The sequence below is a fragment of the Mustela nigripes genome, chromosome 7, assembly GCF_022355385.1.
Source record: "Mustela nigripes isolate SB6536 chromosome 7, MUSNIG.SB6536, whole genome shotgun sequence".
Lineage (NCBI taxonomy): Eukaryota > Metazoa > Chordata > Mammalia > Carnivora > Mustelidae > Mustela > Mustela nigripes.
In genome coordinates, this window is record NC_081563.1 from 58,217,763 (window position 1) to 58,231,152 (window position 13,390).

General features: G+C 43.5%; 1 long non-coding RNA gene across 1 annotated transcript; it reads right to left on the reverse strand.

Moving 5' to 3' along the window:
• Window positions 1–6,195: 6,195 nt before the first annotated feature.
• LOC132022539 (uncharacterized) lies at window positions 6,196–11,589 on the reverse strand. Its single transcript, XR_009405613.1, has 4 exons — window positions 11,477–11,589; window positions 9,209–9,323; window positions 7,334–7,403; window positions 6,196–6,434 (listed from the first exon to the last, which is right to left on the reverse strand). It is a non-coding gene; the product is annotated as an uncharacterized LOC132022539 (long non-coding RNA).
• Window positions 11,590–13,390: the final 1,801 nt, after the last annotated feature.

Sequence of the window (13,390 nt, forward strand, 5' to 3'; positions counted from 1 at the left end):
TCCAGCCTCTAGAACCATAAGAAAATAAATTTCTGTTGTCCAAGCCACCGAGGCTGTCGTATTTTATCCTGGCAGCCCCAGCCCAATGGCAAGACTAAAATAATTGGTATCTAGGGAGAGTCTCCCATAGAGTACAGAAAAGGCACTATTCTGCACCCAGTAACTGTGCTGAACTCCATCTATGCCACCCTTGACAAGGCTGCTTAACAGCAGCCCAGGGCACTGGTAAGACCCTTCAGGATGGAGGGACCGTGGCCCAAGAGGGGTGGGGGTTGTGTGGAGGAGGAAGACCCAGCAGAGGAAACTGGGTCAGGCTGGACTATGGAGAAAACCTTCTTGGCATCAGATGCAGAAGTTCCTTGTGATGGGTAGAGCTGAACCCCTGTAGATTGTGATTAACCTGACTATGTAGCCGCCCAAGGGCCCTGGGAGACAAGGGTGAGGGGAAATTTGTTTCCTTCTCTCATGGGGCTGAGAATCCAAAAGTTGGTGGGAAGTGTGTCCTGTCTAACCAGACCCAGGGTGGACTAGAGGGCCAGTTATAAAGTGGCCAGTGACCCAGCATGGCAGCAGCCAACCACAGTGAGACTCATGGGATTGCATTCCTGAGACATCCCAGAAAGCCTTGGATAGAGGATCCAGTGAAAGGCTGGCCTCCTGGGGTCGTTCAGGCATTCAGGTGGTGACTGTTGGGCACAAAGGGAAGTGAGGGACATCTGGGTAACAAGAGGCTCTGTTTGTGACCTTCATTTTCTCACTTTGGCCTGAGCCTCAGCTACTCAGTTTTATTCTTGGAATTTTCAGATGTGGATTTGGTACTCAAACTGAAAAATAAAGGATGAGATTATAGAGGTTGGAGCAAAAGGAAATCCATGGTTTTATGCCTGAGTGACAAAGGAAGCAACAAATTCCTTCCTTTTTTTTTTTTTCTTTAAACTTAAGTCAAAATAACAGTTGCACAGATGAGGGTGTGTGTGTGTTGGTGGGGGGGACTGGGGCTGAAGTCTTAACCACTGTGGATATTTTTAAAACTTGAGGAGAGGCGTAGGGAGGGCTTTCCTAGCACTGAAATCTTGAGGGAAAGTTCCAGCCTGGGAATGAGAATAGAGACTCCTACTGTCAGCTAAACCCCAACTTCTTTTTTTTTAAACCCCAACTTCTTTGCCTATAAAGTGAGGGGTTAGATTAAGTGATGGCAGAGTATTATAGAATTTGCTATTTTATTTAGATTCTTCTAAGTATTTACGTCAAACCCTCCCTGTCACTAGGTTCCTCTTCCTGAAAGTTAGATGGCTGTAAATGTGTGTGTGTACATGTGTGGTGTGTATAGAGTGTGGTATAGGTATAGCATATATGGGCAGTGTGTGCATGTGTTTTTGTGTGTGTGTGTGTGTTGTGGTACGTGGGCACAACATGTATTGTGTGTCTGTGTATGATGTGTGGGTTGTGTGTACAGTATGTATGGGTTTGGTGGGTCATGTACTATTTACTCTTGCTGCCCAGAACAACCCACATTGCCCCGTTTATGCTGGATTTCCAGATCCTTCAGAAACGTTCTCTCCCACACCAGCCAAGTAAGCAAGAACACATGTGAGAAGCCCTTCTCATTCCAGTGCCTCTTGAGATGCAGCCAAACAGCTGGAATTACATGCTTTGTAGAAAACCAGGGACGTGGCATGGCAATGGGAAATTCAGTCTGTATTTGGAAGCCAGATTCCTTGTCCCAAACCTAAGAGGGTGAGAGAGGGTGGAGGCTGGACTGTCTCTTGGCAGTAGCATGGGCGCGCGTGTGTGTGTGTTGTGTGTAGGAGGTATCTTTCATAAAAACCTCTATCTTTTCCAGCATTCTGCCATTTATATGCACGTTTGCAATTTGGACTCCAATTTTGAAAACAGCTTCTTTCCTCTGCATTTCTTCCTCTGGTTCTGTTGTTCCTCATTCACCTCTCCAGACCCTTTTCTCTTTTGCCCCACAGCAGGGCATCAAGCGCCTTGTGGACAGGGGCTCAGCGTTCTTAATCCGCTGCCTGGAGGCCCCCTCTCTCCCCAAAGCAGGGAGGATTAGACTTTCCATGACTGTCAGGCTGCGAGGCTTCAGAGTCTTTGATGCTTCCAGTTTCCTGGTTATGGGAGGGTTTCCTCTTGATTCTGGGGACGTACAGAGCTGCCAGGGTCCAGCTCTCCTCTGTATCTAGCCCAGTCACATGTTGCTACTTAACAACTCACCCCAAATTCGGTGGCTTTAAACAATCATGCATTTCACTCACGAGTCTGATTTGGCCTGGACACAGCTCCCACATGGCACCTGCTCGGGCAGCTGGAAGGTGATGGGTGACTCTGCAGTTGGGGCTTGGAGTCATCGAAAGCTCACTCACAGGTCTGGTGTCTGTTACTGGGACTTAGCCAGGACTGTGGACTGGAACACCTACATGTGGCTTTTCTATGTGACTGGCCTTCGCAGAGCATGGCAGCTGGGTTCCAGGAGTGAGTGTCTGAGGAGACAGGGCTGAAGTGCATACTGTTCTTATGATTTCATCTCAAAAGTCATTCAGTATCACTTCTGCCATACTCTATGAACTGAGGCAGTTACAAAGTCCTGTCCAAGTCCAAGAGGGGGTGACACAGACCTCACTACTCAGCAGGAGGAGTTGAAAGCACAGCATGTGTGTCGTGCTGTGTATGCGTTCATGTGTGTGCAGTGTACAAAGCATTATATGTAGTGATGTCCTGTGCATGTAATGAGCACGCCCTCTATCATGGCGGCTGTGCTTGGAAATACAGTCGGCTGCATTTCTTTCCACATTTACTATCCCTTTCTTTGCCTCTTACAGTCCTGTTGGTTTAAATTTGTGGACAGAGATGCAATTTGCAGTAAGGATTGTGTGGGTGCTAAAGCTTACACTCTTGCTTGAATTATGTGGCAGGCAGAATGGCCTCAACATAAACCCTAAGGTTTCTGCTCCCTGGTACAGATGCCCTGAATAATCCTCTCCCCTTGAGTGTCTGGGATGGGGTGAGGGGGCATAAACATGCTGGGATTTTACTGGGATGAATAGGTTACATGAGATGACAAAGGTGAAGAGATTTTGCAGAGGTTATTAAGGTCTTGCATTAGTCACTTTGGGTTAATCTTAAGGGAGATTATTCTGAACAGGCCTGACATAACCAGGGGGGTTTTTTAAAGGAAGGTTTAGGCCTGCCCTAAAGAGAGAGATTCTCTCTTTGAAGAAGCAAGCCACCATATTGAGAGAAGACCATATAGCCACAGTATGAGAGTGGCCTCTAGGAACTGAAAGCAACACCAAACAACAGCCAGCAAGAGAAGAGACACTTCAGTCCTATAATTGTAAGAAACTTCTGCCAACAACCTGAAGGAACGTGGAAGAACTCCAGATAAGAACGTGGCCCTTGGGGTGCCTGGGTGGCCAGTGGGTTAAGCCTCTGCCTTCGGCTCAGGCCACGATCCCAGGGTCCTGGGATCGAGCCCTGCATCAGGCTCTCTGCTCAACTGGGAGCCTGCTCCCCCAGCCTCTCTCTGCCTGCCTCTCTGCCTACTTGTGACCTCTGTCTGTCAAACAAATAAATAAAATCTTAAAAAAAAAAAAAAAAAAAAAGAATGTGGCCCTGCTGGCATTTTGATTTCAGTGTTGTGAGACCCTGAGCAGAGAATCTAGCTAGGCCACACCCAGGTTCCTGACCAACAAAAACTACAAGATGATAAATGTGCACAAAACCCAGCCAGTTTGTGGTAATGGGTTATACAACAATGGAAAAAGAACACGTGTCATAACCATGAACTGTACTGGCAAGAAAACTTCATTGAGTGGGTAACTGGAGAAACACACGGCAGATCCAGTAGCGAGACAGTGCACATGTTTGAGACCCAGCTCAAATGTCACCTCCTTTAAGACCTTCATGGATTCCCTTCAGCCAGAAGTAATCTCTTGCATCAGAAATTCTATACCTTTGTTTGTACTTCTTTTGTGGTACCTCTCATAGTCTAGTTGTACAAAACACCAATGTATGTGTTTTGTCTCTCTGACTGGATTGTAAGGCCTTCTCTGTGGAAATGGTGTCCTTTTAATTTTTGTGGCACCAGGGTACTTAGCTTAATTCTTTGCATATCAGCTAATGTTTATTGATAATTTATTAGGCACTTTTCTCAATGATAGAACTTCAACTTTTATTTGTTGAGGCTGTTTGAGAATACATTTGATGTAAGGAAAATCAAAAGATGGTCTTTGTTATTGTTTTGTGTTAGTTTAAAATATTAAAACTAAGAGCTCCTGGGTTGTTCAGTCAATTAAGTCTCTGCCTTTGGCTCAAGTCATGATCCTGGGGTCCTGGAATTGAGCTCCACATTGGGCACTCTGCTCAGCAGGGAGTCTGCTTCTTCCTCTCCCACTGCCTGCTGCTCCTCCTACTTGTGCTCTTTTTATCTCTCTCTGTCAAATAAATAAATAAAATCTTAAAAAAATATCAAAACTAGCTAAGCATTTTGGTCCTCATTTGCAATCAGTGGGAATATTTCTGTCATCTGAGCTTCTGAAATGAAGCCTATGAATGTTCATCAAATAGATTTTGGTTCCCAGACTCTGAAACTCTCTGCCAAGACAGAATCACAGATCCATCTGAGTAATATTTATTTCGATCCCATAAAGGGAGAAAAGAATTTCCTAAGCCACTGGGACAAGCTGCTAGTTAGCTATTACCTCTAGAATCAGGACCACCATGGGCATGAAGGTAGGGATGAAATGTCTTCTTGGAGCACAGAATATAAGTCTCTTTAATTTAGAGAAACAAGTAGCCTTGTCTTGGGACACCAAACACAGAAGAAGCAGAAAGGCCAAAGAACATAAAATAGTCATAAAATGCTTTAAGGATGGCAGAAAAAGCCAGAAGCTCCCAGGGAACCCCATGCAAGCCATGCTCGAGGACTCGCACACCATAGGAAACTTTTTGGCAAGCTTGATTATTCATAACAAAAAGCACTTCCATTAATAATCTTCCTGGTACCTCTTATAAAAATAGAATTGTAGTGGTGTGAGGAATTCTTTTGGGGCCAACTTATTAGTCAGGTCCATGCATACATGCTTTGGGGGAGAGCCAACTGATAACTCTGGGCCCCAAAACATCTTTCTAGGACTTCCAAATCTGGACTTATAAAGACAGTGAGTAGAAACACTACATTTATATCGCTCCTGAGAATTTGCAGAGTTTCATGTACATTATCCAACTATGCCTGGGGATAGGCAAAAACGTTCCTCTTTTGGACTCCTAGGAGCAGGTGAAGTTCGGGCACCATGATTGTTAAGGCCTCAAAAGGCATCTACTCTGTTTGGAAATTAGCAGTGTGTGTCTTGTTCTGGCTTCTTATCTCACGAGGCCCTAGACATCTGGAGCCGACAGATCAGATCACTACTAGTTAGCATCAGGTGTTGTTAAAGGCCTGAGTCAGAAATTAATCACACTAACTATTCTCTGGTTCACCCTGTGGTTATCCCCATGGTCAATAATGAAACTGGATATGACAGGTCCTGATTTTACATTTCATGTGGAGGATGAGGAAGCATGTGTGAAATCTACCAGGAATTATTTTCCAAAAATCCTGGTACAGAATCTGGAGTCTTTTGCTGTTTAGACTCTAGACAATCTTTGGAACTTACTGGGTATTTATCCTTACAAGCTAAAGGTATTAGGGAAGAGGTCTGTAGTTGTGTGTGTGTGTGTGTGTGTGTGTGTGTGTGTGTGTAAGGAGATGGGAGAGTAAGAAGCTAAGAAAAGAGCTGGTATCTGCTGCTCCCTTCCCCCACTGTATGGGGAGGGGGAGTGGCTAAGAGGAAGGGAACAGTGTAGGGTGTGAGAAGTAAGAAGGTTGGGAGAAGTAAGCTAGGCCCATCCAGCTCTGCCTTAGCTTCACTTGGAGAAATTTTTAAAAACTCAGATTTCTAAACCAACTCTAATGAATCACAGTCTCTGAGGGTTGGGCCCAGAAACCTACATTTCAGAAAACCAGGTAATTTTGATGTACTGGTGGGCTTGCAAATCATTGGAATAGCAAATAATAGAGTGTGAGCAGCACTGTAAAGAGCACTGGACTAGAATCAGGGTCCTGTGTTTAAGTTCCACCACCAGCTTGCTCTGTGACCTTGTAAAAGTTGCTTTGCCTCTCTGGGTCTGTTTCCTCACCTGTAAAATGGGTGGTGGACCAAGGAAGTGTCAACATTCCATCCACATTAGAGCTCAGAGACTGTCTATGACACTAATGTCTGGAGCTCAGGGATTCTGTGAAGATCTCTATGCGGGCGCAGGGACAAAACGCAACAGGAAAGAGAGGAAGAGGGGTGAGAGACAAGTGGTGGGAGTCTCAGGCAGGTGGCCTCTTCATCAGGGTTGATCCCAGTTTTGTGACACATATAATTTGAAGGGTCTTCCTTAAGGAAAAGAATACAAAAGAAAAAGAAAAAGAAAATGAATACAAAATTACCATACAAAATTAAGCGTAGAGGGCACCTGGCTGGCTCAGTCAGTGGAACATGTGACTCTTGATCTTAGGGTTGTAGGTTCAAGCCCTGGATTAGGTGTGGAGATTACCTAAAAATAAAATCTTTCAAAAATTATGTGGAAAAGTGAATCTTGATTCAGGGTAATAAAATCACTGCAAACTATATATTTTATGAAAAATGCCATAAATATAGAATCGAGAGAACTAACATAACACTTTTATTAATTTGTTGTTTGACACACCTTTATAATTTTTTTTTCTTTTGCTCTGCATACGCTCTTTCTTTTCATGTGACAATAATTTTGTATTATCACTTTCTCTGGAGAGAATAGGAAGACAATTCAGACTTAACTCTAATATATTTGAAATTTGTTTTTCTAAGCTACTGATAGTTTTGTAAAGTTTCTTTCAGCTTCACAACTCACTGGTAATATTGTGGGCTTTTTTGGGATTGCATTTAAGTCTGGGAAAACCTTAACTGTTTCTTTCATTTCAGAACTTTAAGAATTGTAAGAATCTGGGGGCACCTGGGTGGCTTAGTAAGTTACACATCTGACTCTTGGTTTCAGCTCAGGTCATGATCTCAGGGTCATGGAATCGAGCCCCAAGTCTGGCTCTGTGCTCAGTGTGGAGATACTTTCCTCTCCTCTATGTGTGGGCTCATGTGTACATGTCTGCTATGTGTGGCTGTGTGTGGGCTCTCTCTCTCTCAAGTAAATAAATAAATAATTAAGTAAAATCTTTTTAAAAATCATTAAAAAATAACTGGAAGAATTTTTCCATATACTACCTTATACATTTTAATCCTTGTTTTTTTCCCTCCATTACCTGTTGAGTTCTGGTGCTGGGTGTCACAGGTCACATTGATGGCACAGCTTACCCCTGACCTCTGGCTGACCTGGCGGAGTGGATGGCAAGCCATCATTGAACTGCACATGGAAATGACATGCAAACATTCCCTTAAACCCACACCAAATGTACCCCCAACTTAATTCTTCTTAGCCAGATCCCCAGAATGCCTGTGACCACTCCAGAGCTGCCCAACCTTGGGGGATGCATGATAGAGGAGGAGGGAGAGTAGTTTTAAACTATTCTGTTAGAACTATGTTATGTCTAACTATACTTAGAACTATATTTATGTGTGCATATCATATAATATATATTACAGATGAACCCTGTGACTTGTACATTTTATATAAACATATGCACATATATAAACACATTATGCAATATATATCCATGAAACATAAATGGCATATATATATCATATATTATAATATATTGCATATGTGACTACATTGTATATTATGTCCTGTCCAATATAATATACCCATATACTATATATATGTGCACACACACACACTGCCAATTTTATAAAAATTCATGGTCCTATGAACCAACTGCTAGCACCTCTCAAGAGCCAAGGAGAAGCCCAAGCAGAGAGAGTACCTGGGTCTAAAGTTTCATTGGCTTTATAATAGATCCACCTCTGCTCTGATGCTAGGACAGAGACCAGGGTTGATTGTGAGAATCACAGGGCTGAGATTCCTCCCCAAGGGTTCTGAATATTTTGAAAGGCTCAGGCACATACCTCTAGGGTGATGTGCTGTGACCATGGCAGTGGTCAGGGTAGGGGGTTCATCTGTTGTCCTTCCCTTGCCTCTCAACCCTTACTTGGGGGTCAGGAAGGTCAGAGTCACAGTTGTCCAAGCATCTTGGCTGCTATTCTCCAGTAGTTATCCTCACTGACTCTGCTTTATATAAAGATAAGGGTTAATTTCCAAGAGAAGTGGGGAGGAAAATTCTAGGATGAATAAGTACCCAGAAGAAGGGCTGAGAAACAGTAGCACTTCCTTGACACCCACTTGGAGAACACAGGCAGAGCTAGATTATCAGCAGAAAATCCAGCAATAAAGCTGACTATGGGGGCACCTGGGTGGCTCAGTGGGTTAAAGCCTCTGCTTTCAGCTCAGGTCATGATCCCAGGGTGCTGGGATCGAGCCCCGCATCCGGCTCTCTGCTCTGCTTTCCTTCCTCTCTCTCTGCCTGCCTCTCTGCCTACTTGTGATCTCTGTCTGTCAAATAAATTAAAAAAAAAAAAAAGAAAGAAAAAAAGCTGACTATGTCCTGTTAGGAGCAGAGCAGACAGGAGAGTCCAGCAAAGAAGGGAAAGGAAACTCTGCTTGAAATTGGGGGGGGGGGGGTGTGGTGGGATTGGGCACTGAGCGTGCCTGTCTAGGTGATTTAACTTCAAGAGGCAGGAGGTAACCAAAAACTTCCAGAATCCCCAAATATGTGAGGTATATTGTAGTTATTGCACAGTTGGCCAAGTTTGCTCACACTAGCTAAGGGACACTCTGGAGTACCAAGCTTCCAGAGGGAGATAATCACAAGTGAGACTCATCCAGAGGACATCTGCATCAGAGGTATTCTGCATCACAAGGGCTTATCAAGCCCTCATCATAAAATTATACCATGAGTCTACTTAAAAATTCTTAGTTCTGCCCAGAATTTTGCAAGTGTCCATTTTGTAACTAGGGAGGGAGCATGTGAGTCAGGGAGTGCATATCGGCCAAGGGAGGGCTGAGGAAATGTCTTAGAACCCAAATTCTATGAGCCTCCACACTCTTTACTGGAGATTCAACTGGATGTAAGACTGGTGAAGAGAGAGGCACCTAGGTGGCTCAGTGGGTTAAGCCTCACCTTCTGCTCAGGTCATGATCCCAGGGTCCTGGGATTGAGCCCCGCTTGGGCTTTCTGTTCAGCGGGGAGCCTGCTTCCTCCTCTCTCTCTCTGCCTCTCTGTTGACTTGTAATCTCTGTCAAATAAATAAATAAAAATCTTAAAAAAAAAAAAAGACTGGTGAAGAGAAAGACAAAGGACCCTCTTTCAGAATTCCCTTTCTCCCTTGGTTTTCTTATGATTTTCTAAAATTTTCAAATCAAAGAATACAATATATATGTAGAGTGTCTACAGTGCATTAATCTTAGGTGTACAACTCAATGAATTTTTGCATATGTATACAAAGGTGTAAGTAGATCAATATATGGGACATTTTCAGCATTCCAGAAAGTAACCCTTGCTTCTTCTTAGTTAATAATCCCTCCTTTACTTTAGAGGGAACCACTATTCTGAATTCTATTCACCACTGATTAGTTTTTTTTTGTTCATGAACTTGGAATCATTCAGTATATTTTTTGCTAGTTGTCTATTGTGTTATAACAAATTACAGTAAACTGGGATGCCTGGGTGGCTCGGTTGGTTAAGTGTCTGCCTTCAGCTCAGGTCATGATCCCAGGGTCCTGGGGTTAAGTCCTGCATTGAGCTCCTTGCTCAGGAAGGACCCGGCTTCTCCCTCTGACTGCTGCTCCCCCTGCTTGTGTTCTCTCTCTCTTTCTCTGACAAATAAATGAATAAAATCTTAAAAAAAAAAAAAAGAATTGCAATAAACTTAGTGGTTTAAAATAACACACATTTAGCATTTCACGATATCTGTGGGTCAAGAGTCAGGACACAGCTCAGGTGTATCATCTGTTCAAGATCTTACAAGGCTGCAGTCAAGGTGTTGGCTGGGCTGTGTTCTCATCTGGTTGCCCTTGGGAAAGTTGCACTTGGGAAAGCTCTGCTTGCAAGTTCATTCAGTTTGTTGGCAGAACTCACTTCCTTGTGGTTGTATGACTATTGGCTAAGGGCCACTCTCAGCTTTTATTTTTTTTTTTTAAAGATTTTATTCATTTCTTTCTTTATTTGAGAGAGAGAGAGAGAGTGCACAAGTGGATGGAGGAGCAGAGAATGAGAGGGAGAGAGAATCTGAAGCAGACTCTGGGTTGAGATCAGAGCCTGATACAGGGCTGCATCTCACAACTGTGAGATCATGACCTGAGTGAAAACCAAGATTCAGACGCTCCACTGACTGAGCCACCCAGGCACCCTACTCTCAGCTTTTAGAGAACAACTGTAGTTCCTTGCCACATGGCCCTCTCATGGGCTCTCTTACAATGGACAAATTACTTCATGAGGGTAAGGAAGAATATCTCTCTCTAGTTTACAAAGACAGAGTCTTATATAAAGTAACAAATCTATTGAAAAAAGAGTAAAAAATCACAAGAGTGATGTCTCATTACTATGACATATACCATAACCTGATCAAGGAAGAAACACCCTATTCCCTTTGTCATGCTCTATTTGTTGGTAATAAGTCACAGTCTCCACCTGCAGCCAAAAGAAGGAGCTTATATAAAGATGTGACTTCCTGGGGGTCACTGTAGAGTATATCTGCCACATTTTTTGTTTGTCTGACTTCTTAGATTCAACCTGATATCTTTGAGATTTGTCTGTGTTGATGAGTGTATTCACTGTTCATTCTTTTTCATTTTGTGTAGCATTCCTTTACATAAATAGACCACAATTTATTTACCCATTCTACTAATGATGGATACTTGAGATGTTTCTACTTTTTGGTTATTATTTAATAACTCTGTTTTAAACATTCTCTTACATGTTTCTAGATGAACATATGCATTTGTTTCTCTGGAGCATGCTTGGGTTTTTTTCCTGTAACTTACTTTATTCAACACTTATTTACATTCAGCCCTTCTTGCTGTAATTTTAAAAGTCATGACTTGGGGCCCCTGGGTGGCTCAGTGGGTTGGGCCTCTGCCTTTGGCTCGGGTCATGATCTCAGGGTTCTGAGATCAAGTCCCGCATCAGGCTCTCTGCTCAGCAGGGAGCCTGCCCTCCCCCACTCCTCTGCTTACTTGTGATCTCTCTCTGTCAAATAAACAAATAAAATCTTAAAAAAAAAAAAAAGTCATGACTTGGGACTGAACTGGAGGATAAAAGAGTTTGACTTTCATTGTGACAATTACGTTCACCTCCTCCCCCCCTTGTCAAAGGTAGTGGTGATTGGATCCCGATTTTATTAATGCTTTCCTGATGATTCCTCTCCCTTCTAGCTTTTCTTTCACCCACCTTAAACTTGAGAGACTGCCTTGCAGCTGTCAACCTGGTTTCAGTGGGATACAGGTTTCCAGTTTTCAGGAACACTATTTTCTATGCTTTCCCTGCTGCGTGGTTTCAGCATGCCCCTGCCTGAGAGTCCTGGACAGCAGAAGACGTCCACAGCAGCAGGTGGAGCTCTCCAGAGGACAGGAGCCCAAATCTGTAACCTTGGGAGGACTGTAGGAGGGCTCCTTCCCTCCCTCCTTCAGGGAGGGAAGGAGCCTTTCCCCTTACCATGCAAAAGAAATGGAAAGATTCAGTCACATATGAAGGGAAAGGCCAGGTGATGAATACAACTTAGAAATACACAGAAAGAAAAACACTCCAGGTTTTCCTTATGGCTTAAGATTTCTTCTCCCCACTGGCCAGGAAGTGACTAGGTCTCACAAGACTTCTTAAACACAAGTAAGCCCCATTTTCAAGATATCCAGTACTAAAGATCAAGCAGTGAGTGATCTGAATTCAAAATGATTTGTGGAGGTATTCTACACGGCAGCTTTTGTGTGGAAGTGTCTGCTGATGGCATGACAACACATGACTGCACAATCAACTGGCTAGAAATTTCGAGTTCCGTTCCATTAATGTTGCTTCATCTCTCACACTCACTTCAAATAATCACAGATTTTTATCAGCGCCATCTCATAATCACATGGTTAATTTATCTCTTTTTCTTTGCCTCCATGACTGTGCTCCAAAGTCCGGCCTCATAGCTTCCCGGATCTGTAATCATGGCTACCACTCAGTAACATTCCCTGCGTGTGGAGAACTATGTTAGACACTTCATTGTGTCATGCGTTTCATTGAATTTTATTTATTATGTCATTTAATTTCAGAACACTCTTGAGAGGTAGGTACTTTTCTCTCCAATCCACCTCTAAAGGAGAGGGAGGCTCAGGGAGTATCTTAGACCTTGCCAGGCCATGTAGCTTATAATAGCAGAGACAAGATTTGAACCATTTCGAAATGTCAATGCCAAAGGCTGTGCAACTCTAATGGGGCACTCTAATGGCCAGCTGGCCATGCCCTAGGCAATTAAAGGGGCGTGCTCTCCTCCACTGATGAGATGATTTAATGGTGGAGAACTGGAAGCAGATTCAACAGGAAATTGCTCCTGCTCTTCCACTATTGCCAGAAAGGCAGGTTCGAGAACAACCATTCTACAATAGTCATTTTGGCAAAAGTCTTTGAAATTTAATAAATGTGTATCCAACACTATTTTATACAACAACTCAAGTCATTCAGTTCTTATGGGTCCATCTTCCACATAATTTACTCTGGCATGATCATTCATTCAGTTTGTGTTTACAGAGCCCCTGTAATATGCAGGCACTCTTCCAGGTCCTAGAGAGAAAGCCATGGAATGCAGACAAAGTCCCTGTCCTCATGAAGCTCATCTCCTAGTAGAGGAAATAAAACACAGTCAATAAATAGATAACCCGACAAAGGGATAGCAGTCATGTGTGAGCACTGTGGAGGACGTGCTGTTGTAGAGGAGAACACGGAAGAGGGACATTTCACCTGAGACAGAAAGACTACAGAGGGGACAGCCATGCTACACAAGTAAGAAGGAGCTTTCAAGCAAGTGCATCAGCTGTCCAAGTCTCTGAGCTGGATAAATCCTTGGCTTGCTCGGGGAGTGGAGAGAAGTTGGGTGGGACAGCAGTGCGGTGGCTGAGGCAGGGAGGGACACGAGAAGAGACTGACCATGGTAGACTGGAGCCAGATCATGCAGGGCAAGGAGTTTAGGTCTTGTTCCAGTGCAATAGAAAGGCACTGAAGAGTTGGAGACAGAGGAGGAAAATGGTAAGATGCATGTTTTTAAAAATTCCCTAGGGATTCTGTGCGGAGAGAGAATTAGAGAGGGCCAAAGATGTAAGTGGGGAG